Here is a 24,470-nt window from a genome sequence, read left to right as displayed (position 1 = left end):
GTCAAACAAACATAAAGAAAAAAGAATAAAGGAGAATGAACAAAGTCTCCAAGAAATGCGGTATTATGTGAAGAGACCAAATTTAGGATTCACTGGCATTCCTGAAAGGAGAGAAAGCAATCTTGTAGGGAGAGAAAGCAACTGAAGGAGAGAAAGCAACTGAAGGAGAGAAAGCAACGAGAAAGCAACTGAAGGAGAGAAAGCAACTGAAGGAGAGAAAGCAACCGAAGAAGAGAAAGCAACTGAAGGAGAGAAAGCAAGCAATTTGAAAAACATATTTGAGAATGTCATCCATGAAAATTTCTGCAACCTCACTAGAGAGGTCAACATTTAAATTCAGGAAATGCAGAGAACCCCTGAAAGATACTATAAAAGATGACCATCCACAAGGCACATAGTCATCAGATACTCCAAAGTTGAAATAGAAGGAAAGATGTTAAAGGTAGCTAGAGAAAAGGGGAAGCTCACCTACAAAGAGAATCCCGTCAGGCTAACAGCAAATCTTTCAGCAGAAGCTCCACAATCCAAAAGAGATTGGGGGCCTACATTCAGCATTCTTAAAGAAACGAAATGCCAGGCTGAGCATGGTGGCTCTTGCCTATAATCCCAGCACTTCGGGAGGCTGAGGCAGGAAGATCACTTGAGGCCACAAGTTCAAGACTAACCTGGCCAACATAGTGAAACCCCGTCTCTACTGAAAATGCAAAACATTAGCTGGGCATGGTGGTGCACATCTGCAATCCCAGCTCTCAGGAAGCTGAGGCATGAGAATTGCTTGAACCCAGGAGGTGGAGGTTGCAGTGAGCCAAGATTGTGCCACTGCACTGTAGTGCCTGGGAAACAAAGCAAGACACTGTCTCAGAAGAAAAAAAGAAAAGAAAAGAAAGGCCAACCAAGAATTTCATATCCAACCAAATTAAGCTTCGTAAGTGAAGGAAAAATAAGACCCTTTTTAGACAAGCAAATGGTAAGGGAATTTGTTACCACCAGAGCTGTCTTATAAGAAGTCCTTAAGAAAGTGCTAAATATGGAAAGGAAAGACCATTACCAGCCACCACAAAGTCTCACGTAAGTACACAGACCAATGACACCACATATCAACCACAGTATCTTGTCTGTATGTTAACCAGCTAACAACACAATGACAGGCTCAAATCTGCATATATCAATATTAATCTTGAATGCAAACAGGTTAAATGGCTCAATTAAAAGGCACAGAGTGGTAAATTGGATAAAGAAGCAAGACACTACTTTATCCTGTCTTTTAGAGACCCATCTTATATGCAATGATACCCATAGGCTCAAAATAAAGGGATGGAGAAAAACATACTAAGCAAACAGAAAAAAGCAGGAGTTGCTATTCTAATTTCAGACAAAACAGACTTTAAACAAACAATGATTTTTAAAAAAGGACAAAGGAGGGCATTACATAATGATAAAAGATGCAATACAACAAGAAAACCAACTACCCTAAATATTTATGCACCCAACACAGAAGAACTCAGATTCATATAGCAAGTCCTTAGAGATCTATGAAAGAAACTTAGATAATCACACAATAATAGTGGGAAACTTCAACACTTCACTGACAGTATTAGATCATTAAGGCAGGAAATAAGAAAGATATTCAAGACCAGAACTCAATACTTGACCAAATAGATCTAACAAACATTCTTAAAAATCTCCACCACAAAACAACAGAATAGACATTCTCATTTGCATATAACACATACTCTAAAATTGACCACACAACTGAACATAAAACAATCCTCAGCAAATTAAAAAAAAACATACCAAACACACTCTGAGACAACAGTGCAATAAAAAAAGAAATCAATACTATGAATATCACTCAAAACCATACAATTACAAGGAAATCAAACAACCTGCTCCTGATTAACTTTAGGATAAACAATAGAATTAGAGCAGAAATCAAGAAATTCTTTCAAACTAATGAGAACAAAGATATAACATATTAGAATCTCTGGGACACAGCTAAAGGAGTATTAAGAAGTAAGTTTATAGTGCTAAATGTCCACATCAAAAAGTTAGAAAGATCTCAAATTAACAACCTAATATCACACGTAGAGGAACTAGAGCAAGCTTGCCCAACCCACAGGCTGCAGGCTGCATGCAGCGTAGGATGGCTTTGAATGCAGCCCAACACAAATTCATAAAGTTTCTTAAAACATTCTGAGATTTTTTTGAAAAAAATTTTTTAGCTCATCAGCTACTGTTAGTGTTAATGTATTTTATGTGTGGCCCAAGACAATTCTTCTTCCAGTATGGCCCAGGGAAACCAAAAGATTGGATATCCCCGAGCTAGAGAAACAAGAGCAAACCAATCCCAAAGCTAACAGAAAACAAAAAATAACCAAAATCAGAGCTGAAATGAAGGAAATTGAAATTTTAAAAACCACAAAAAAGATAGATAAAATGAGGAGTTTTTGTTTTGAAAGAATAAATAAGATTGATAGACTGCTAGCTAGACTAATAAAAAAGAGAAGATCTAAATAAACACAATCAGAAATGACAAAGGAGACATTACCACCGACTGCACAGAAATACACACACACAAAAAAACAGAGACTACTACAAACACCTCTATGCACACAAACTAGAAAACCTAGAAGAAATGGATAAATTCCTGGAAACATGCAGCCTCCCAAGATTGCACCAGGAAGAAATTAAATCCCTAAACAGAACAACAATGTGTTCCAAAATTGAATCAGTAATAAAAAGACTACCAACCAGACAAAGCCCAGGACCAGAGAAATTCAGCCAAGCTCTACCAGTTGTATAAAGAAGAGCTGGTACCATTCCTACTGAAACTATTCCAAAATATAGAGGAGGAGGGCCTCCTCCCTAAGTCATCCTATGAGGCCAGCATCATCCTGATACCACAACCTGACAGAGACACAACAAAAAAATAAAACTTCAGGCCAATATCCTTGATAAACATTGATGCAAAAATGCTCAACAAAATACTATCAAACTGAATCCAGCAGCATATAAAAAAGTTAATCCACCACAATCAAGGAGGCTTTATCCCTGGGAGGCAAGGTTGGTTCAACACATGCAAATAAATAAATGTGTTTCACCACATCAACAGATCTAAAAATAAAAACCATATGCTCATCTCAATAAATGCGGAAGATACTTTCAATAAAAGTAAACATCCCCTCATGTTAAAAACCCTCAACTAGGCATCAAAGGAACATACTTCAAAATAATTAGAGCTTTTTATGACAAATCAACAGCCAACATCATACTGAATGGGCAAAGCTGGAAGCATTGCCCTTGAGAACCGCAACAAGACAAGGATGCCCACTCTCACCACTTGTATTCAAAATGGTACTGGAAGTCCTACCCAGAGTAATCAGACAAGAGAAAGAAATAGAGGGCATTCAAATAGGAAGAGAGGGAGACAAACTATCCCTCTTCGCAGACATATTGTTGATTTATTGACATACTGATTCTATACATAGACAATCCCATGGTCTCTACCCAAAAGCTCCTACATTGATAAACAACTTCAGTAAAGTTTCAGGATACAAAATCAATGCACAAAAATCAGTAGCATTTCTATACATCAATGTCTAAATTGAAAGCCAAATCAAGAATGCAATCCCATTCTCAATAGCCACAAGAAGAATAAAATACCTAGGAATACAGCTAACTACAAAGGTAAAACATGTCTACAATGATAATTACAAAACACTGCTCAAAGAAATCAGAGATGACACAAATAAATGGAAAAATATTCAATGCTCTTTGATAGGAAGAATGAATATTGTTAAAATGGCCATACTACCCAAAGTAATTTATAAATGAAATGCTATTTTTATCAAACTACCAATGACATTCTTTGCAGAATTGGAAAAAAAAATTTTTAAATTCATTTGGAATCAAAAAAGAGCCTGAATAGCCAAGGCAATCCTAAGCAAAAACAATAAAGCTGGAGGCATCACATTACCTGGCTTCAAACTATACTACAAGGCTACAGTAACCAAAACAGCATAGTGCAGGTACAAAAACAGACATATAGACCAATGAAAAGGAATAGGGAACCCAAAAATAGTGCTGCACATTTACATCTTGAAAAGGGAATGCTCATACACTGCTGGTGGGAATGTAAATTAGTTTAGCCATTGTGGAAAGCAGTTAGGTGATTTCTCAAAGAATTTAAAACAGAATTATCATTTGACCTAGTAATCCCATTATTGGGTATGTGCCCAAAGGAATATAAATTGTTCTACCATAAAGACACATGCACCTGTACGTTCATTGCAGCACTGTTCACAATAGCAAGGACATATAATCATCCTAAATGCCCACCAATGATAAACTAGGTAAAGAAAAATGTGGTACATATACACCCTAGAATACTACTCAGTCATAAAAAAGAATGAGATGATGTCCTTTGCAGGAACATGGATGAAGCTGGAGGCCATTAACTTAATTGAATTAACATAGGAACAGAAAATCAAAGACCACATGTTCTTACTTACATGTGGGAGGTAAACATTGACTGTACACGGACACCAAGAAGGGAACAACAGACTTGGGCCTACTTAAGAGTCGGGGGTGAGAGGAAGATGAGGATCAAAAAACTGTCTATCAGGTACTATGCTTATTACCTTAGTGATGAAATAATCTGTACACCAAATCCTCATGACATGCAATTTGCCTGTATAACAAATCTTCATGTTTCCTTGAACCTAAAAGCTAAAAAAAAAAAAATTAAAGTGCCTGTACAATAAAGGCATTATGGATATTTACAGACAAATATAGGAAGTGATTATTGGCAATGCATATAACGCATTGTCTTGTTTTGGGTATTTTTTTGTACAGAATTGGACAAAGGACATGAATAGGCAATTAACAATAAAACATACAAACAAACAAACCTCACAGGGAAAATAAATCTTTATTAGTTTGCTCACTCTCACTAGAAATCAGGGAAATGCAAATGTAAGGAAAATTAATACTGAGATACTATTGTATATACTTTAAATTCACCAAATGTGGAAGGACACAAAAAGTCAATGCCTTATTTTATTTTATTTTATTTTTTGAGACAAGGTCTCACTTTGTTGTCCAGGCTGAAGTGCAGTGGCATTATTATGACTCACTGCAGCCTGAACCTATCTGGGCTCAGGTGATCTTCCCACCTGAGCCTCCCAAGTAGCTAGGACTACAGGAGTGCACCACCACGCCCAGCTAATTTTTGTATTTTTTAGTAGAGACAATGTTTCACGGTGTTGCCCAGGCTGGTCGCAAACTCCTGAGCTCAAGCAATCTGCCTGCCCTGGGCTTCCAATGTTTTGGGATTACAGGTGTGAGCCACGGTGCCCGGCCATTGGACTCTTTGTGTCTAATGCCATTTATGTACATTTTTAAGCATGGAAAACAATACATTCTTTTGTTTATAGATTACATCCTAAAATGTAAAAAAAATAAAAAAGAAAGAAAGAAGGAAGTAAACACACCAATATCAGAACAGTGATTGCCTTTGGAGAGGAAGAGAGGTGAAGAGGATGAAAATAAAGGTTAAAAAAAAAAAAGGAATTTTAACTATTTTTAAAATGATTTATAGCAAATATGGCCAAATGTCAACATCTGTTACATCTATGTGTTTGCTACATACATATTTGTTATTTTATTTACATACTGCTCTGTATCTTTGAAAAACTTTTAAATTTTATTTAAAGTTCGCTGATGAATATCCAAAACTACTATATTTCCACAGATTTTTCTTGTCTTCTGATTATTAAAATGAATGTACTTATAGGTCTTTCAATCCAGGGACATAAATAATGAAATTCAATGCCTACCCTTAGGAGTTAATAATGAAATTCAATGCCTACCCTTAGAACTTTATAATGTGGCTGGAGAGCTATATATGTCAAAAAAAAATCAATTAGGCAGTGAGAAGTTCCTACAGGTAATAAAAACAGAAAGAAATTTAACTTAGCAGTTGGCTTCATGTTGATTACTTATATCTTTTCTCTACTTGCTTGTCTAAATTTCTTAAAGGAGTTGTATTTATCTATTATCTCTCTTCTCTCACTAACCCCATAATTTTCAATACTCTCTACTTTTTATTGCATCTATAGCAGGTCTACTACCATTGGCCATTAAAGATATCCACATTATTTTTCTGCACTCACATTTTTGTTTGACTGGGCCAAACCAGACTTACTAGGAGTAAGACAGATGATTTGCAAAATAGTGAGTCATCTCCATGTGTATGAGTAATAAGGGATTGCTTTTTATAATTTAACAGAAAGCTGCATTTTCCAACTATAATAATAAATGATAGCTACCATACTTCAAAGCACCCCTACAGTTATTCATTGATCATTCCTTTTTGGAGTAAGCTCAAAGTGAAGACAAATGTTTTTAAAGGCAACCGAATGTGCATTTATAGCACACATATAATTATAACTGGAGAGGAGAGAAATAAATTATTTGAAAGAATTTTTTAAATATTTTATTTTTCTAAGTAAGTATGAGTGGGCGTTTTGTAAAAATAAAGAACTCCTGAAAAAAAGTTGGAAGAAAAAGAAAGATTAAAAAGACAGATGATGAAGTTCATCTAAGAATAGCAAACAGTTTTGGATATAGATGTGACATTTGTTATAAAAGTTTAGGATCTGAATAAATGCACTTCTTGTATGGTGGCTCATAAAATTGCTTCTCAGAGAAACAAATTTATTTTTTGAAAACATGCTATTATGGAACAAGATACATAAAAGTGCATCTTGTTGCTGTTGTTCTTGACAATATCTTAATAACAAGTAGCTATCTCAATATAGATTAAATCCATTAGATTGAAATTTAAAGCATGCTTATTACAGAGTTTGGTTTTCAATTTAAAAACATTTGTGTACCCCATAAATATATATAGCTACTACGTACCCACAAAAATAAGAATAAAATAAAATGAAAACATATTCATATTTACAAACTATTCATCTGATAAGGGATTAATAACCAGAATATACAAGGAGCTCAAAGATCTCAATAGGAAAATATCTAATAATCCAATTTTAAAATGGGCAAAACCTCCAAAGAGACATTTCTCAAAAGAAGGCAAACTAATGGCCAAAAGATATATGAAAAAATGCTCAAATGATGATTAACCATCAGAGAAATGCAAATGGAAACTGCAATGAGTTGTCATCACACCCCAGTTACAGTGCTTTGCATCAAAAAGACACGCAGTAGCAAATGCTGACAAGGATGTGGAGAAAGGGGAACCTTTGCATACTGTTGATGAGAATGTAAATTAGTACAGCCACCATGGAGAACGATGTGGTGGTTCCTCAAAAATACTAAAATTAGAAATACCATAGGATTCAGCAATCCCACTGCTAGGTATATATCCAAAAGAAAGGAAATCAGTATATCAAAGAGATACCTGCACTCCCATGTTTATTGCAGCACTGTTCACAATAGCCAAGATTTGGAATCAACCTAAGTGTTCATCAACAGATGAATGGATAAAGAAAATGTGATACATGTACACAGTAGAGCACTATTCAGCCATAAAAAAGAATGAGATCCAGTCATATGCAACAACATGGATGGAACTGGTGGTCATTACGGTAAATGAAATAAGCTAGCACAAAAAGACAAATTTCACATGCTTTCACTCATTTGTGGGAGCTAAAAATTAAAACAATTGAACTCATGGCAATAGAGAGTAGAATGATGGTTGATACCCATCCCAGAGGCTAGGAAGTGTAGTTTGGAGGGAGGGATGGTTAATGGGTACAAAAACATAGTTAGATAGAATAAATATCATCTAGTATTTCATAGCACAACAGGGTGATTATAGTCAACAATAATCTACTGTATATTTTTAAATAACTGAAGGAGTAGAATTGGAATGTTCTTACATGAAGAAATGATAACTGTTTGAGGCAATGGATACCCCATTTACCCTGAAGTGGGTATTACACATTGCATGCTTGTATCAAAACTCACATGTATTCCATAAATATATTTACTATGTACCCATAAAAAATAGAAATTAAAAAAATTAAAACATATTAATGTTTCTAGAGTGCAAGAAAATATTTTTAAATATGTAAACAGCAGCATAGAATTCATACCTGGCTTTTGGTAAGAAATTACCATTACTAAAATTTCTCTATAACTGTATTTGTTGTGGTATAAAAGATATTTCAAAAACTAAGATAGAAAGGTATTTAAAAATGAACTTAGAAGTTGATTCCTAATGTTTCAAATTCTCAAATTAAAAGAGAACTTCAAATACTGGAAAGAAAATATATAGTACACCAATATTCGCAAATATGTGAATATTATTACAACCCTTTATCCCATTTTATGTTGTACTGTGTTACAAAAACAACAAATGGGACTTTCTTATGCTGGAAAGACAAAGGTTTTTGTGACAAGTCCTCTCCCCAAGACTCTGGCGCAAGTCTCAGAGTGCAGGGAAGAGGAGACAGGATGACGGCCTGAGAACCGAATGAGTAAAAAGTATATGCTATCTTCAAAACTACACTTTGAAATCTCAACCAACCACTGTCCTTAGATGGACCTCACACTCCCTTGCCATGATACCTTGTAATTCTTTAGAAAAAAAATAGTGAACTTGCCTTTCTGAAAGTTATAGCTGGCAAAATGCAATTGAACTTAAGGGAATTTTTGCTATGTGTTTGTAAAGGAGACAAGATATTGTAGAGAGAGGGGTATAGAACTCAGGCTGGAGTAAAAGTGGATAAAATATTTGAATATAAAACGTTAAAATCACTCATGTTTCTAAGATATGTAAAATTAAGGAATTGCATCAATTTCAGGGTTTTTTTCCTAGTGAAAACATATATAATTTCTATGAGTTTTCTATTGTGTTTTTCTTCCTATGTGTCTGTTTTCAAACCTGAAAAGACACTACTTGGGAAAATAGCTAAAAATCTGCATAATAAGTATGCTCATTAAATAAATATTTAAGGAAAAAAGGTAATAGAATTTTTATAAGGAAAAAGTGCCTACAATTTACATTCAGTGAGAAATTAAGTAGAATTTTGGACAAAAATTATATTATTAAGATTTTCATAAAGATGTTCTGTTTTCCCATCAAAACTTCTTTTGGGATTTTTATTGTTTAACTGGGTGATGATAGACTTTGATGTAATGCAGTTCTTCTTAACTGTGGCATTATTAAAACTTTTGCCTGTATAATTGTTTCTTGTCTTAGAATCTACTCTTTTTCATGATTCTTTTTTTGTCAAAAAAAAAAAAAACACTAAAATCTCAGTAGCAAAAAATAGATGGAAAAGTTAATGCCTAATTATAGTGAATTCTTACAGTTTTATGTTGTCTTGGCATCCACTTTCACTGTAAGTTGGACTTTTGCATAACAGAAGCAGGGCTCAGTCACCCTTGACACAGTTTTCAATTCCATACCTCCTCCCAGTTTCTCAATGTGTTTGAGGCAGTTATCTGCCTTATACAATTTCCCCTTGGTGATTACCTTGCTTTGAAACAACTACATGCAGCCTACATGACTGGCCCCACTGATTCTCACACCCCGCATGGACTACGCAGATATGCCATAGAGACTACTTTTCAGTCACGGCAGAACCTCTGAAACTTGTACCTGCTTGTTTCAAACCTATCAATTAAAACTCCCTGTGGAAAACCCTGTTTGGATAATGCCCTGGACCCAATAAAGGTGTAGGCCCACAGGTTTCTCTGTCTCTCCACACACTCCCTAATCTCTCTCTTTCTCTGTCTCTCTCTCTCTCTCGTGTGTGTGCGTGTGTGTGTCTTCCAAGTGTGCTGTGTGCCCCCCAGGACCTGTAAGTAATGAAATCTAAATTTCCATCTTGTGTCTCTCCTAATCATTGAAGTTTCACTCTCCGTTGTAAAGATTCGAAATTAAAACACTAGTGAGCTAGCATAAGAGTACAGCAAGGAAACAAGTGTCCTGTGCATTGTAGAATGTTTAGTAGCAACCCTGGCCTCTTCCCCCGATGCCAGTAGCACCACCAGCGATGCCTCCACTCCACCCAGTATTGTGAAAATCAAAAATGTTTCCAAACATTGCCAAATGTCCATTAAGAGGAAAAATCACTGATGCAATGTTTCATCAATAATATAGAGCTGGGCGCGGTGGCTCACACCTGTAATCCCAGCACTTTGGAAGGCAAGATGGGCGGATCACCTGAGGCCGGGAGTTTGAAACCAGTCTGACCAACATGGAGAAATCCCATCTCTACTAAAAATACAAAATTAGCCGGGCGTGGTGGCACATGCCTGTAATCCCAGCTACTCAGGAGGCTGAGGCAGGAGAATCACTTGAACCCAGGAGGCGGAGGCTGCAGTGAGCCGAGATCTCGCCATTGCACTTCAGCCTGGGCAACAACAGCAAAACTCCGTCTCAAAAAAAAAAAAAAAAAAAGGATATAGAAGCAACAGATATTTGTTGTCTGCCCATCATGTACAAAGTTATGAGTTATGAGCTATCAAATTGTTAAAATATAATGTTTGGTTTTAAGAAAGGTATAATGTAATTAGACATGCCAATTATACTTGTATGGATTATCTAAAGAGTAGAAGACCATAAATACAAATATAAAACCACACATATGTCACATATATGACTACACATGTCACATATATGTATGTGTATATATATGTATACATAAACATATATGAATGATTACTCAGTGAATTTCTAAGACAATCCCAGTTCTCCAAGTCCAAAGATGAAAGGACTTGTAGGGGAAGAATTAGTAAATGGTATCATTTATGGAATAGTACAATATTAGCTGCATCTTCAAGGCTGTGTTTAGAGAGAAAAGACTGAGTATGAAACATTTGGCCCACCTCTGCAGAGGCTTAGGTAATAAAATTCTGGAAAGTAAAATTTTAAAAAACAGGAAAACAAATGGGGAAAGAATTTTTCTCTTTCCATTTTTAAAAAGAATTTATTCGTAATTATATTTGAAAACTAAGAATATTTTTCTATTGACATTCATTCATCCTTCATATTTTAATCATACAATTTTTAAGGAGTCTGATATCATATTTTGTATTCTACAAATTTTAAGCTGTAAAGCTTTCAGTTTAGCAAAAAGCTGAAAATAAAGCTAACAAATCAGTGTTTTGAATAGTTATCAAAATAAAACATAGTATAAAGTCTCTGGTAGTTTGTTTTTTTATCCTTACATAGATAGAATTCATATTACACATTACACATACCAATTATTAATCTATTTGGGTTTTTTTTTAGTTTCTTTAACTTTCTGAACATTGTTGTTCTTATAATAATTAACAATAAACATCCTAAACAAAATTAATTATACTACAAAAGAAAGATTCCTCATTATTCGGTCTTAATTGCTACTACTTACTGAGCCCTTATAGACTACGCACCATACTAAAGACTTTTCATCGGCAGCGCGCGGTGGCTCACGCCTGTAATCCCAGCACTTTGGGAGGCTGAGGCGAACGGACCACGAGGTCAAGAAATTGAGACCAGCCTGGCAAGCATGGTGAATCCCCGTCTCTACTAAAAATACAAAAATTAGCCGAGTGCAGTGGCGGGCGCCTGTGTAGTCCCAGCTACTCGGTAGGCTGGAGCAGGAGAATTACTTGAACCAGGGAAGTGGAGGTCGTAGTGAGCTGAGATCTCACCACTGCACTCCAGCCTGGCGACAGAGCGAGACTCCGTCTCTAAATAAATAAATTAATTAAATTAATAAATAAATAAAAGTACTTTTTATCTTCTCCACCCTCAACTCATTCTGATAGACAAGTGCGAAAACATGAAATATTTGAATAAGGTAATCATAATGTGGAATTTTCACATGAAGAAAAATTACTTTAAAACATAATAACAATTCAATATCTGAGCTTCCTTGCTGACAGATAAATTTAGAAATAAGCGTTTAAGAAAAAAATCGAAACTTTAGAAAAAAATTATCTAATAAATGGTGTCATTATAACAAATTTTAATAGATTTATAATTTTATTTTGCCTCCATCCTTTCTTACTTTATTTCATTTTCACTGTACCTCAAAATATACTACAAAGAATTTTTTATTTGCAGATATACTAAAGCTGGCTTTGTTTTATCTGTAATTATTTAGTAACTCAAAATTAAAGTTTTTTAAAAAAGAAAAGAACTAAGACTAGTAACTTAAAATCTTTGTCTGTTTTAAATAACACACCAATGTGCATAAACCTAAACAATAGCTTTTTTGAGTTTAAATCTTTAAAAGTTGGATCAAGTGAGGCAATGTCCATTATAGCCTATAAATACTGTCAACCTTCTTATTACCTGCTCAGCCTCTCAATTTTAATAGGGCCACAATTGCAAAAGGGGGGCAAATTATGTCTTCGCTTGCTAAATGCAAAACATATAGTAAAAAAGTTGGCACTACGCAATAATTTTCACCAATTTACATAGTACATTCACGGAGAGATTGAAATGTGTTGACAAGCGTTATCTAAATCTTCTAAAATTAGACTTACAGATAGATGTTTATTTTGTATTTGAGTATATGCCTCCCTGTAAGCAGGGTAATAGTAAAATAACCTCAGAAGGACTAGTTCATATGTAACTTCATTCATTACATGTGAAGTATTTGTTATATGGGAGGCGTGATAAAGAATACAAAGAAAAAATTAATATTTTTTAATATGCTGCATATTGACAAAGTGTATTGCACATGTTAGCATATGTCTTTCAGTAAATAATTTATCACCATTATCAATGGAATTTTTAACTTCATAATAAGTAACTATGAGTAACTATGTTTGTAATTGTATAATTACTTCTCAGTGCTAATTATTTATTAATAAAATTTAAAAATAATTTTGTGTTGCCTAGCTGGTTTTCAATGCACAAAATAAGTACCCACACTAAGATTAAGAACACTTTGGGTATTTAATATTAAACACACTGACCCTCAATTACTATTTTCCTTTTAGAACCAGAAAGTACCAATGATTGGGCTAGACATGTATAAAATGTTTCATGTAAAATGCCGTCTTACTGTTGCATCTTTATTCAACATCAACTTCCAGATGGGAACTATTTTTCATGGTTCATAAAGCCAAATCCAGCTGCTACATTTGGACCTACATAAGGAATCCACATTTTATTGCCCTCACAATGCTTATAAAACAATTGCTGTTGTTTTCGTTAGCCGTGGTGCAACACAAACTTCTCCGTGCAAATGAGATATCCAAAAAGAACTTCTAATGTCTTTATAGTTGATTACTTAGCAGTCCTATGCGTAATACGATCCTGATTTTACAACATTTTTTAGATATTTAAACTAGCTTAAACAAAAACAGTCTTCAAGGGTAACTATAGATTGAGTGAATTACCAAAAGTGTTCTTACAATTTCCTATTAAAACCCACAATGGTTATTAAATACTTCTGTAATCTTAGCTTTATTAAGAGACAGGAAGTGCACAGTTTCCTTTCGCTCCTCATTCAGCTAATCTGGCTCTTTGATGGTCATGCGTTTGGAATAACCATGGGGTTTCCACTACAGCATAGTCTTCCCACAGCTAAATGGAATTAACCCTGTCAAGCCTCAAGAAAGAAAGAAAGAGAAAGAAAAGAAAAGAAAAGAAAAGAGCATCTCATTGTTAGAATAGAAATATATTTGGAACTTTGAGTGAATAGCAGTTATATTAAAATACAGCAATTTATGCTTAGGACATTTTCGGCTACCGATAAAAAAGAAACATCAATTTCAGAAAATGGGAATAACTCGGCTTTCAAAATTACCCATCGTTATTCTTTTTTGCTATCTATAGATGTCAAACGTTTGGTGTCTTCTCAATTATGTTTATTAACTTACTTTTTAGATTCTGAATTAATATCTGCTACTCTATTTTTGCCAAAAGGCCTAAATTCCTAGGAAAAATATATAGATAGATAGATGGAAAAGTTAGTACCTAGTGAGTTAATGTAAGAGTATGACAAGGAGGCAAGTTTACTATGAATTGGGAAGCACAGACTATAGTAAACCACCAGTTAATCCCTGTCCTGCTGAGCGGTTGCCCTAGAGGTCTGATACAGCGCCAAAGCCTCTTACGCATACTGAGACAAAGCTTATTTCAAGCGGAATTCGGCTCCTAAAGCCACCATACTGCTCCCTGACAACCTCCAGTTGCACTGACTCCATATTTGTGCTTCCCGCTGTTTATATTTACTTGTTCCCAAAGCCACAATAGCTACAAAAACAAATACTTGTTATGCAATCCTTTGTATCAATACAGGTAAAGTGCTCTGCTCCCTTTTTCACTTGTACATAGTTTGTGCAAATAGGTTTTTAATATATTCCAAGATTAATTTGGTAATTATAAGCCAGTTTAGAAACACACTTTAAACAACAGGTCATATAGTCACCATTTCTATTCCAGAATAATTCTCAGTTTTTGACCCTTGAGCAAAGATGAGCAAATGTGTATTCAGAAAGAAATTCATTTGAATCGTTTACTTCTTTTGCTTTGTCAGGTCTCAATTGATATTCTGTTTGAATTTTTACAGCAATCTTTTCGACCTTTGGCAAGGGATTGTGCTTATTTATCTGAATTAAATTTTTGAATCAAGCTTTTAGGATATTTTTTAAAAATTGGACAAAATAGAATAGAATAGGTGATTTCAGGAAGGTATTTTTATTTTAAGTCAATTATGTTTGTTCTTCATAAAAATAGGATTATGCCTATTGTGGCTATATAAATACATAGCCTGTAGAAGTGTTTGTAGTTTCCCTGGTACAAGAATGTCACCTAAATCCTCTAATGTAATCTGACAGAAGTGACAGAGTAGCTTTTTATAAAACGAAAACAAATAAAGAAGATTAACTTAAATATAATCATATGTAAAATTTAAAAATGGACTTTAAGCTTTTTATTATTCAATACTATTATAAGCACTAAGAACACTGGGTGGTGAATGTATTTCATATTAAACTCTGTACACAAAAAAAACTTTGGAAAACAAGAAGAAAATAATATTCTGGCTATTAAACTAAGATATAGATTTCTTTAGGGCTCACATTTCTACCTATTCTGTAATTAGACTATTTTAAATTAGAAAATATGTATTTGGACATTCTTAAACAGAAGATATTATGTCAAAATGTTAAATTATTCCAAGTACATCATGGATTATGCTTTGACAGTCTAATTGGTTATCAGAATAAACAAGCTTTATCTTTTTATTTATTTTTTTCCCCTTTATTTAAGGAGTTACTCAAATCTAGTAGAAGTTGATACAAATTTTAAACTTTTACCATGTTCCTTTCTAGAAGTGAATATTCAGTCCTGGAGACCAAAAATGGAAAAAAATTAAAATAACAATCTTGCAATTCACATTTTTACCCTTGATTGCACCAGTAAACAAGCAGCTTATTTTCAGACAATGTTTTCTAACCTGTCTGAAACTGCCTCATTTCTAGTTTTGTAACAGTCTCAAATATTTTTTAAAAAAAGAAACTATTGAGAGAGAGAGAGAGAGAGAGAGGTAAGTGTAAAATTTATAGCCCAACAGAATGTCAAAATATAAATAGATGGGGGATTGTATGCTATCCCCTTCAATTATAGTTTTAATCAACATATTTGGCAACTACTTGTTTTATTTAAATAATCAGTGTTTGTTGATACCTGAAAGATTATACCAACCAGGAGAAATTCTAAATCACGGTTTTAATAATTTTCTTCTTAAACATTTTAAGGCAAAAGTGAAAGTTTTGCTAATATCCTTCGAAATAGAAATGACAATCAGGGTACAAGGATAAAAAAGTAAGTCAGCTAGGTCAGCTAATAGGAGATTAGAAAGTGATCCCATACATCTAGACTGAGACTCAGAAAAATGATTTTAAAAACCCCACCACACAATTGTTATTCTTCCTGAAATTACTTGCAGTTTTATTGTATAATCACATGAACATACATAATAAAATGCCCTTGAATTTTCTATACTCATCTTTGAGTGCCAAAGGGAGGAAATATTATGGGAAAGGATTAGATCAATAATTCTCATTGCAGGGTGGTTTTGCCCCCATCAGGAGATATTCAGCAATGTCTGGAGAGCTTTTTGATTGTTAGAAGTTGGGGGTGAGGTATACTGGTGAGGGTACAGGCTAGAGATGAGGCTAAACACTACAGTGCACAGGACAGTCCTTCACAACAAAGAAATAACTGGTCCAAAATGACAGTAGCATCAATGTTGAAGAACAAAAACAAAAACAAAAAACAAAAACATAATTCTCAACTGAGATTTTCTTTTTCTATTGTTTCCCTACTTCCTGGGACATGATGAATAGAACACATAATAATTATCACTTATTACAGACTCAATTTTATTGACGTCTCTAAAATTGTATTTCAAAGTTCCAAGATAGCTCTTGTGGAAATTGACTCATTTAGAGTGTCTTCTCTTTGTCTTCATGCTTTAAATCCCAGATGCCCATTAAAAAAAGATGATTTCATGTCCTTTGCAGGGACATGGGTAAAGTTGGAAACCATCATTCTCAGCAAACTCACACAAGAACAGAAAACCAAACACTGCATGTTCTCACTCATAAGTGGAAGTTGAACAATGAGAACACATGGACACAGGGAGGGGAACATTACACACCAGGGCCTGTCAAAGGGTGGGAGGCAGGGGGAGGGATAGCATTAGGAGAAATACCTAATTTAGATGACAGGTTGATGAGTGCAGCAAATCACCATGGCACGTGTATACCTGTGTAACAAACCTGCACGTTCTGCACATGTACCCCAGAGCTTAAGTATAATAAAATTAAAAAAAAAAAATCCCAGATGCCACTTTGGTCTAGTTCTCCGTTATCCAGATCAGGTATTCTCAGAGGAAAACCCAACATTTTTCTGGACCTAACATATGGGATAACCACACTTTTAAAATTCTAGAAGGAAGAAAAAGAAAAGCCAGGAGCCACAATCTCTTATCATTAGAAATTGCATTGTAAGGTAGCTATACAAGAATGTCCCCAATGGAATTGATCAAACAAGGTGAATATGTGGTGGAAAATTCTAAACTCGTATGCCATCTTAGAATTTGTATGAATTTTGTTTTCCCTAATTTAAAAAATGAAGACAAGAAAACATAATGATCTTCCAGCCCAGTACTTTCCAAAATACATTCCTAACAATAACGTCTTAAGAAAATGATTTGATGATCAAATATTAGAAAACATAGCAAACATATTGCTAACATCCTTAAAGATTCTCAATACACCTTGGTATAGTAAAGATTCTGAGAAATGCTGCAATGAAAGCCTCATTTTAGAGTTTTGATTAATCTTGTGTTTCTCCAACTTGACCCAAGAAATACTTCATTGTGCTTGATTTTTTTATCTTCATTGCGGCTGCTAACATCTGAGAAGTGCTATATCAGAAAACCCAGTATTCTAATGTACAGTAAAACCATTCTTTTTCATCCCATCTTAAAGAGTATATGAGCTTGCACATTTTACATATGTCATGAAACACATTTTTTTTACTTAAGATAATAAAGAATGTCCCTGAATTCTCAGATTCCAACTAGCTAGTGCTACATGAACTAGTTATTGAAGATCTTAGGGAAATTAACTCCATCAGCTAATGCAGAATACTCTCCAATTAAAAACACTTCCAGTCAAAGTCAAATTCTCTAAAGCCATCACGTTTGTTTTCGTTTAAGACTGCCCAAGGAACACATAAATCTAAATGATCAAAATTACTTCGCGCAGTTAATAGTCCTGTAATTTAAATGATTTTATTATGCATACAGGCAGAACTTATAAACCATACATTCAGAACTTATAATCATACATTAATAATTATTCTCCTTTTCATTTTATTTTAAAAATTAATCTCATTTATCCTTTATTCAGTCTATAATCAATATGTCCATTTTATCTGCTTCTGAGTGAAAACAAGAGTTGGTGGATTAGTAGTAACAAAAAACACTAAAATGTATCAAGAATTGCCCCACCTGTTCTATCTAGCAGCTCCCACCCCACCACCCTGAACCAATGGAAATAACTGTGCCACCCTGAATGGCAGGCACAATTGCTATTTCCATTCTTGAGTCAGGATTCAAGCCAATAACATGTTTTTATCAGGATTCAAGCCAATAACAAGTTTTAACTGACATGAAAACTTTAAGGGAATAAGCATTTTACACATAGCAAATATTTAACAATTTTATTTTTATTTTTATTTTATTTTATTTTATTTTTTGCTTCTCACAGAAAAGTTGGTAAGGTAGGTATTACTCCTCTCATTATATATGTGAATAAATGGAAGAAGATAAGTAACTTGCCCAAAATCACCAAGCCAGAAGATGAATCCCAAAAGAACATTAATCCAGGGCTGTTTCTTTCTGCTAAACGATGCTATTGCATCCTTTCAGGGCTTCTGGGAAACTCTTCAGACTTGCTGACAGCACTTTTCTAGGACAGCTGAGAAGCATTCGTTAATCTCTGAGCTGCTTGTCCTTTGAGGTTTAGTTTGGCCAAGACATAGAAAAGACAGTTGAGAATAACAGTTATTTGCATGCCTGGAAATACTTAGCAAGTAAAAATGATTTCTACAAATAATGTATTTACTATGTAGAAAAGGGTCTTTCTGCTTTTCAAGCTCATTTTCCTGCATAAATTAATTTTCTTTTACCTTTGTTCAGTGTTCACTGCCATTTAGCAATGTGTCATTTCTATGAATTGCAGCGATAATACCATAATAATAATAAAGGAAAAGAGGAAGATGAGGAAATAGATATCATAAAAATGATAAATATTTCTCATTGAAAATTTATCTCAGATTTTATATTAAAACAGTATAGCGATAATTGCCTTTTTATTTGCTGGAAGTTGCATTTTTAATAATTTGCTTCCTACATCTGGCATAGAATTTACCAGAGAAAGTATGTGCAATAAAAAGAGATAGGTAAAATTTTTGTTTGTTTTTAACATTTTGTGTAAGCAGGGTAACAAAATGCCAAGTGAAATCTGAAATTTTATTTTTCTCATCTAATCTAATTTCTTACAGAAAATTATCCTAGGAAAATATAATATATATTGGCTTACTTCTTAAGCTGCCTCCTCCTTTAAGTAATATTTTTGTGCCCTTGAATATTTTATCTAATTATAAAACCAAGAAAATGAGATGTTTTTGCACAAAACTTAACAAAAATTGACTCAAGACACAACATTTTCCTGTCTCCATACACACTGGTGATGAATATTGTAAATTCTAGCACCCACATGTATTTTAAAATAATTTTCTTAACTTCCTACTCTTTTTTTTTTAGAGACAGGATCTAGCTCTGTCTTCTGGACTGGAGTGCAGTGGCATAATCATGGCTCACTGTAGCTGCAAACTCCTGGGCTAAAGTGATCCTCTCTGGTAGCAAGGACTACAGGCGTGTGCCACAATACCCAGCTAATTTTTAAATTTTTTGTAAAGACAAAGTCTCTCTGTGTTGCCCTGGCTGGTCTTGAAATCTTGGCCTCAAGCAACCCTCCCCCTTCAGCCGCCCAAAGTACCAGGATTACAGGCATGAGCCACTATGCCCAGCCTCCTTAGGTATATTTATCACAACTGTTCTATAAATTATTTGTACAATTGATAATACAAGAAAATCCCTAGTAGTTACTCAACTGTGGCCAAATTATCTGCTGAGGCTTAGAATAACAGTATAATAGCAATAACAACAATACTAGCAGATAACATTTAGTTAATGTTTATTTTGCACTAGGCTGTGTTAATTTAATTTAATCTTCACGGTAATTCCATTGAATATAAGTATTATTATTATTATCATCATTATATTCTTATTACCATAAATGAGAAAATTGATGCCCTGATTGTGCAGCCAGCAGTGGTGGAATTAGGAATTGTACCCAAACAATCTCAACCTCAGAACTACAGCTTTTAACCAGTATGTTATACTACACCCAGGAAGGCCTTAACTTTGATATTTCCCTTATTTTTGTTTCTCTGTTTGTGCTGTCAGAGTAGATGGGTTTGCCAGGAAAGTTTTAGAACTCACCAGACCTGCTGGAAGAACTTCAGACTTAGCGATGCCTTGATTGTGCCATATCAAACCTAGGTCCTGAGAGTCATTCCAGTTTAAAGTCACATCCTAGAGCTTCCCAGGAGCTGTCATACAGAGGGAGGAAACCATCAGTCAGTCACCTGAACATCTGTAACACCAAAAGCCATTTCAAGAGGCAGAGCTTTGCCCCGTGCGTTTTAGGCCCTCTCTTGGGAACATAAGGTCACCCCGCTGGTTCAGAAAGTTGAAAACAAGCTCTTAGTTAAGTGATGGATGTGGCATCATTGCACAAGATGTTCCCTGAGTAATGTTTTCCTGTTCTTGGACCTTAAAAGGAAATTAACTAAGAGAAAAGAAATAAATTCTGGGACTAAGGCTAGCCAGTGGTCTGTATATTTACTATATTCATGCAGAATAGCAAAAATTTCAGGTGAATTGAAGATATCCCAGAGCCATAAACTGGAAACCTGTTTCAGTGACTGTAATAAGTGAGCATAAGGAAAAATGGAAGGGTAAAGAGGAGTGAGAATTGGGGGGAGGGAGGGAGGAAGGGAGGGAAGGAAGGAAGGGAGGGAGGGAAGCAAGGAAGGAAGGAGGGAAGGAAGGAAGGAAGAAAGGAAGGGAGGGAGGGAGGCAGGGAGGGAGGGAAGGAGGGACGGAGGGAGGGAGGGAGGGAGGGAAGGAAGGAAATAGTTAATGGAAAATTTTAGAAAATTAAAATTCCATAATACCATTATGGGCTCAATTTATATTTTGCTAATTCTCATATGAGTTGAAAATTTTGTCCAGTTCTGAAATACTCCTGGGAGGCATAATATGTAAAGGTGACCAATGTGATATGGTACACTATCAGATAATATATATGACCTGATTTTTTGAGATATTTTAATGATTGATATGAATCTGTTTTAATGCATTTATAGAAGATTTGTAAATCTAATTTAGACATATGTTAACTAAATTTTTACTTTTATATGTTCCCACTTTTAGAAAACTGTATTTTTCATTAAACTGAATAAATTTTTTGTGGGTGTAAATGTGTGTTTTCTATATTCAGTCTCTCTCCCATTATAAGTTGTACTTGCTATTTATTTGTGCAGTGACTCACATTCAATACACAAGAAGGTGTATTGCATATTTCTGAAATACATGTACAATCACGTGTCACTTAACTACAGATATACATTCTAAAAAATGTGTCATTAGGCACTTTCCTCATTGTACAAACATAGTATAGAGTATACTCGTACAAATGCATCTGCTGTAGCCCACTACACACCTAGACTATTTGGTATAGCCTATTGCTCCTAGGCGACAAACCCGTACAGCATGTTACTCTCCTGGATATCATAGGTAATCGCAACCCAAAGGTAAGTGTCTGTGTATCTAAACATAGAAAATGTACAGTACAAATACAGCACTAAAATCTTATGGGACCACTGTCATACATACAGTCCGTAGTTGACCAAAATGTAGCTATGAAGCACATGACTATGAGGGATTGTATGTTAAATTATATTTGTAAATAAAATAGAAGAGTGTATTACTTAATGAAATTCAATCCTTGTATATTTATAAAGTGAAAATGCCCCCTTTATGTGTCCTGTTACATAATAGATATAAAAAATCATTTGTGTCATTAATTAATATAGTATAAGTTCATCCTATATTATGTTTAACTGACAGAAAATAACTAGACATTGTCTAAGTTGAACACTCCCTCTGATATTTAAAATTACTGAATCTTCTCTTCACCTTCCATGAACAAAAAATCAAGATGCCTATTATGACAGATATAGTTTGTAGATAAGGATTTTAATTTTTCAGAGAAAATATAGGTATTGTTTCAAGGAATTGTTAATATATAATTTCACATTTTAAATCCTCAACAAATATTAAGTGTTACTTTTGAATGCTAATTATTGCTTTGAAAGTTAAATATCAAACATCTAAGAAAACTTACTAAATAATCTAGAATGATGAGCGGTAGTGGGAGAAAACAGGTGAAGGGCAGGCAGAAGCAAGTTCACAAGAGGCCTCCTAGATCACAGTTAGGGCTATGGAGCTTCAGTCTAAGTACAGGAAGGCCATTGAATGCTTTTTGATGCTTAAGTCACAATTATTGGGGTATAATGTACCTCATGTACATAATTTGGGGCAAAACTCCTCACAGTCTACAATACATACGTACAATTCTTGGAGTTAAAGGGAGGCACTTTATGAAAACGTGTTTATTTTCCTATTTATATTTCTAGGGGGATACAATGCGTTCTATAGGATTGGAACTCTCTCTATACATATACGTGTTTATGTGTTTGTGTCTGTGTCAGAGAGTGTGTGTGTATGTGTGTGTGACAGGGACAGATACATACAAATATGTCACATCATATATTAATGTATTAAAATTCACTCTTTGCATGTAAAACTGATTATAGATAAATGCATAAGGATGTGCAACTGTCACAATCAAGAAATAGATCATCTACCTCACATCAAAAAGTTCTCTTGCATCCACCACCCCCTAGCAACTCCTGGTCTGATTCTGTCCCTACAGTTTTTCCAAAATGTAATATAAATGGAATCATGTAGCTTTTTTGTCTTGCTTCTCTTACTTAGCATAATGCCTTTCAGACTCACCGATGTTCTGGTATGTATCAGCTCATGATTGCTGAAAGAATTCTATTGTTCGAATTATTATGATTTGAACATTTGTATTATTTTCAGTTTGGGCAATTATAAATAAAGCCTTGAAAGCCTTTTAAAGAAGGAGAGACATAATTTGAGTTACACTATAAAAAAAATTTTGCCCCCTGTATGGCGAATGAATGTTAGGGCATTTAAAGTGGGAGGCTACAGGCAGGGAAGTCAGCATGCAGTCCAAGTGACAGAATATGGTAGCTGGTACAAGCAGAGATGTAGAGAAATCAATAGAATTAAAACAGTTTGTTTTAAAAGCAAAATGTAGAGCACCTGAAATAATAAATAAGTAGGAAAAATCACAGATGCCTGGAGCAACTAGATTATTGTTCGCCTCTTCACTGCCAGTTATCTCTCCCCATATCAATTCAGTATGAACACTCCATGGGTATCAGTTAGTGAAATTAAATTTTGGGACATCAAAAATTTGAAAACATAGAGTTTTCTATGAAATCTACAATATATCATTCAGTCCCATAAAAGCAAATCTTTCATGACAGACAGGTAACTTCTAGAGCCTTATAGAAAGTCTCTACAATACTATCTTTCAACAAAATACGATTTAATTTCCCTTCAGAGTTACACTTGGAACACTAAGATTAGATCGGATAATTTGGGGAATTGAAAGTCACGTCACATTCACATTTTGGTCTATATATGAATTTATCAAAAATATTAGAACTGTGAGAGACCTGCTTTCACTGGGTTACCTGAAGCAGCACATAGTTCTGTGAGAGATCACTTCAGGGGTGGCCTTAATTCCATAGAATGAACTAAGTGTTCCCCCAGAAAAAATAAGAGAAGCAGAATAAGCACATGTTCATAAAGCTCCTTTCTTTAACTCTGAGAATTTTAGACTTGTACCATACAATATATAAGGAGCTTCTACTAAAAATCATCTTCTACTTTTAATTAATAGAAATTGTGGACTAAATATTTTTTTACTCTGTACTCAGTAAATTGCTGTGTAACTACTGAAGTTGACCCTATTACATAAATAATCACATTCTTGTTTTATCTAATATCTGAAATACAAAATCACATAATAGTAATATTTTGTATTCAAGTCACCTACGTTTATATCTAGACCATTTCTTCACTTTGAGCTGCAAGAATCAAATATGTATAAACTTTACAAAGCATTTTGAATATGTTCTACTTTCTATGTACCTGTAGACACATAACCATAAAATAAATTACCAACAGTGGGGACTGGCCTTCACGTTCATCATTCCGTAGGAAGATAAAAATACACTTTTACTTAATTTTGAAGATCAAGTCTTGTAATCAAAATAAAACTCCACCGATATTTTAAAATAAAAATAACAAGAGCTATTTATTTGTTGTTTTCCCCTGTTATTGATGCTGTTTTATAAATTTGAAGAAAATAAAATTCTTAGGGGCTCCTATGCTATGTATCGCCTTAGTGATGAAATTGCTTAGATAAATTTTGTTGTTTTTTTTTTAAACAAGCATTTAGTTACATTGTATCATTGAGGCCACAGAGATAACAAGAAATGGCCCTTGTCCTCCAAAGTTCCTTTTGTAGAGAGGAATAATAGTGAGTGCTACTTAGCTCAAAGCTAATAACATCAAATAACTATGCAAATACTTACACATACGACATGTATGCATGGACACCCATCCCAAACTTTAGCAAAATACACCTCCCTGACACTTCACACCCATTCTCCACTAAACAGT

At 34.4% G+C, this 24,470-nt stretch overlaps 1 long non-coding RNA gene across 1 annotated transcript in view; it reads right to left on the bottom strand.

Annotated features, from left to right (window-relative positions):
• Window positions 1-17,789: 17,789 nt before the first annotated feature.
• The window catches only part of LOC116481116 (uncharacterized), a 95,315-nt gene continuing 88,634 nt past the window's right edge, over window positions 17,790-24,470 (bottom strand). The window contains exons 2-3 of the long non-coding RNA XR_004251422.2: window positions 20,064-20,173; window positions 17,790-18,509 (exon numbers count right to left, since the gene is read on the bottom strand). This is a non-coding gene — a long non-coding RNA (uncharacterized LOC116481116). The remainder of the gene's footprint in view (window positions 18,510-20,063; window positions 20,174-24,470) is intronic.

Source organism: Hylobates moloch, unplaced genomic scaffold (assembly GCF_009828535.3).
Source record: "Hylobates moloch isolate HMO894 unplaced genomic scaffold, HMol_V3 SCAFFOLD_13, whole genome shotgun sequence".
Taxonomy (NCBI): Eukaryota; Metazoa; Chordata; class Mammalia; order Primates; family Hylobatidae; genus Hylobates; species Hylobates moloch.
The sequence above is the reverse complement of the archived record's forward strand: the minus strand, read 5'-3'. Positions and strand labels throughout refer to the sequence as shown.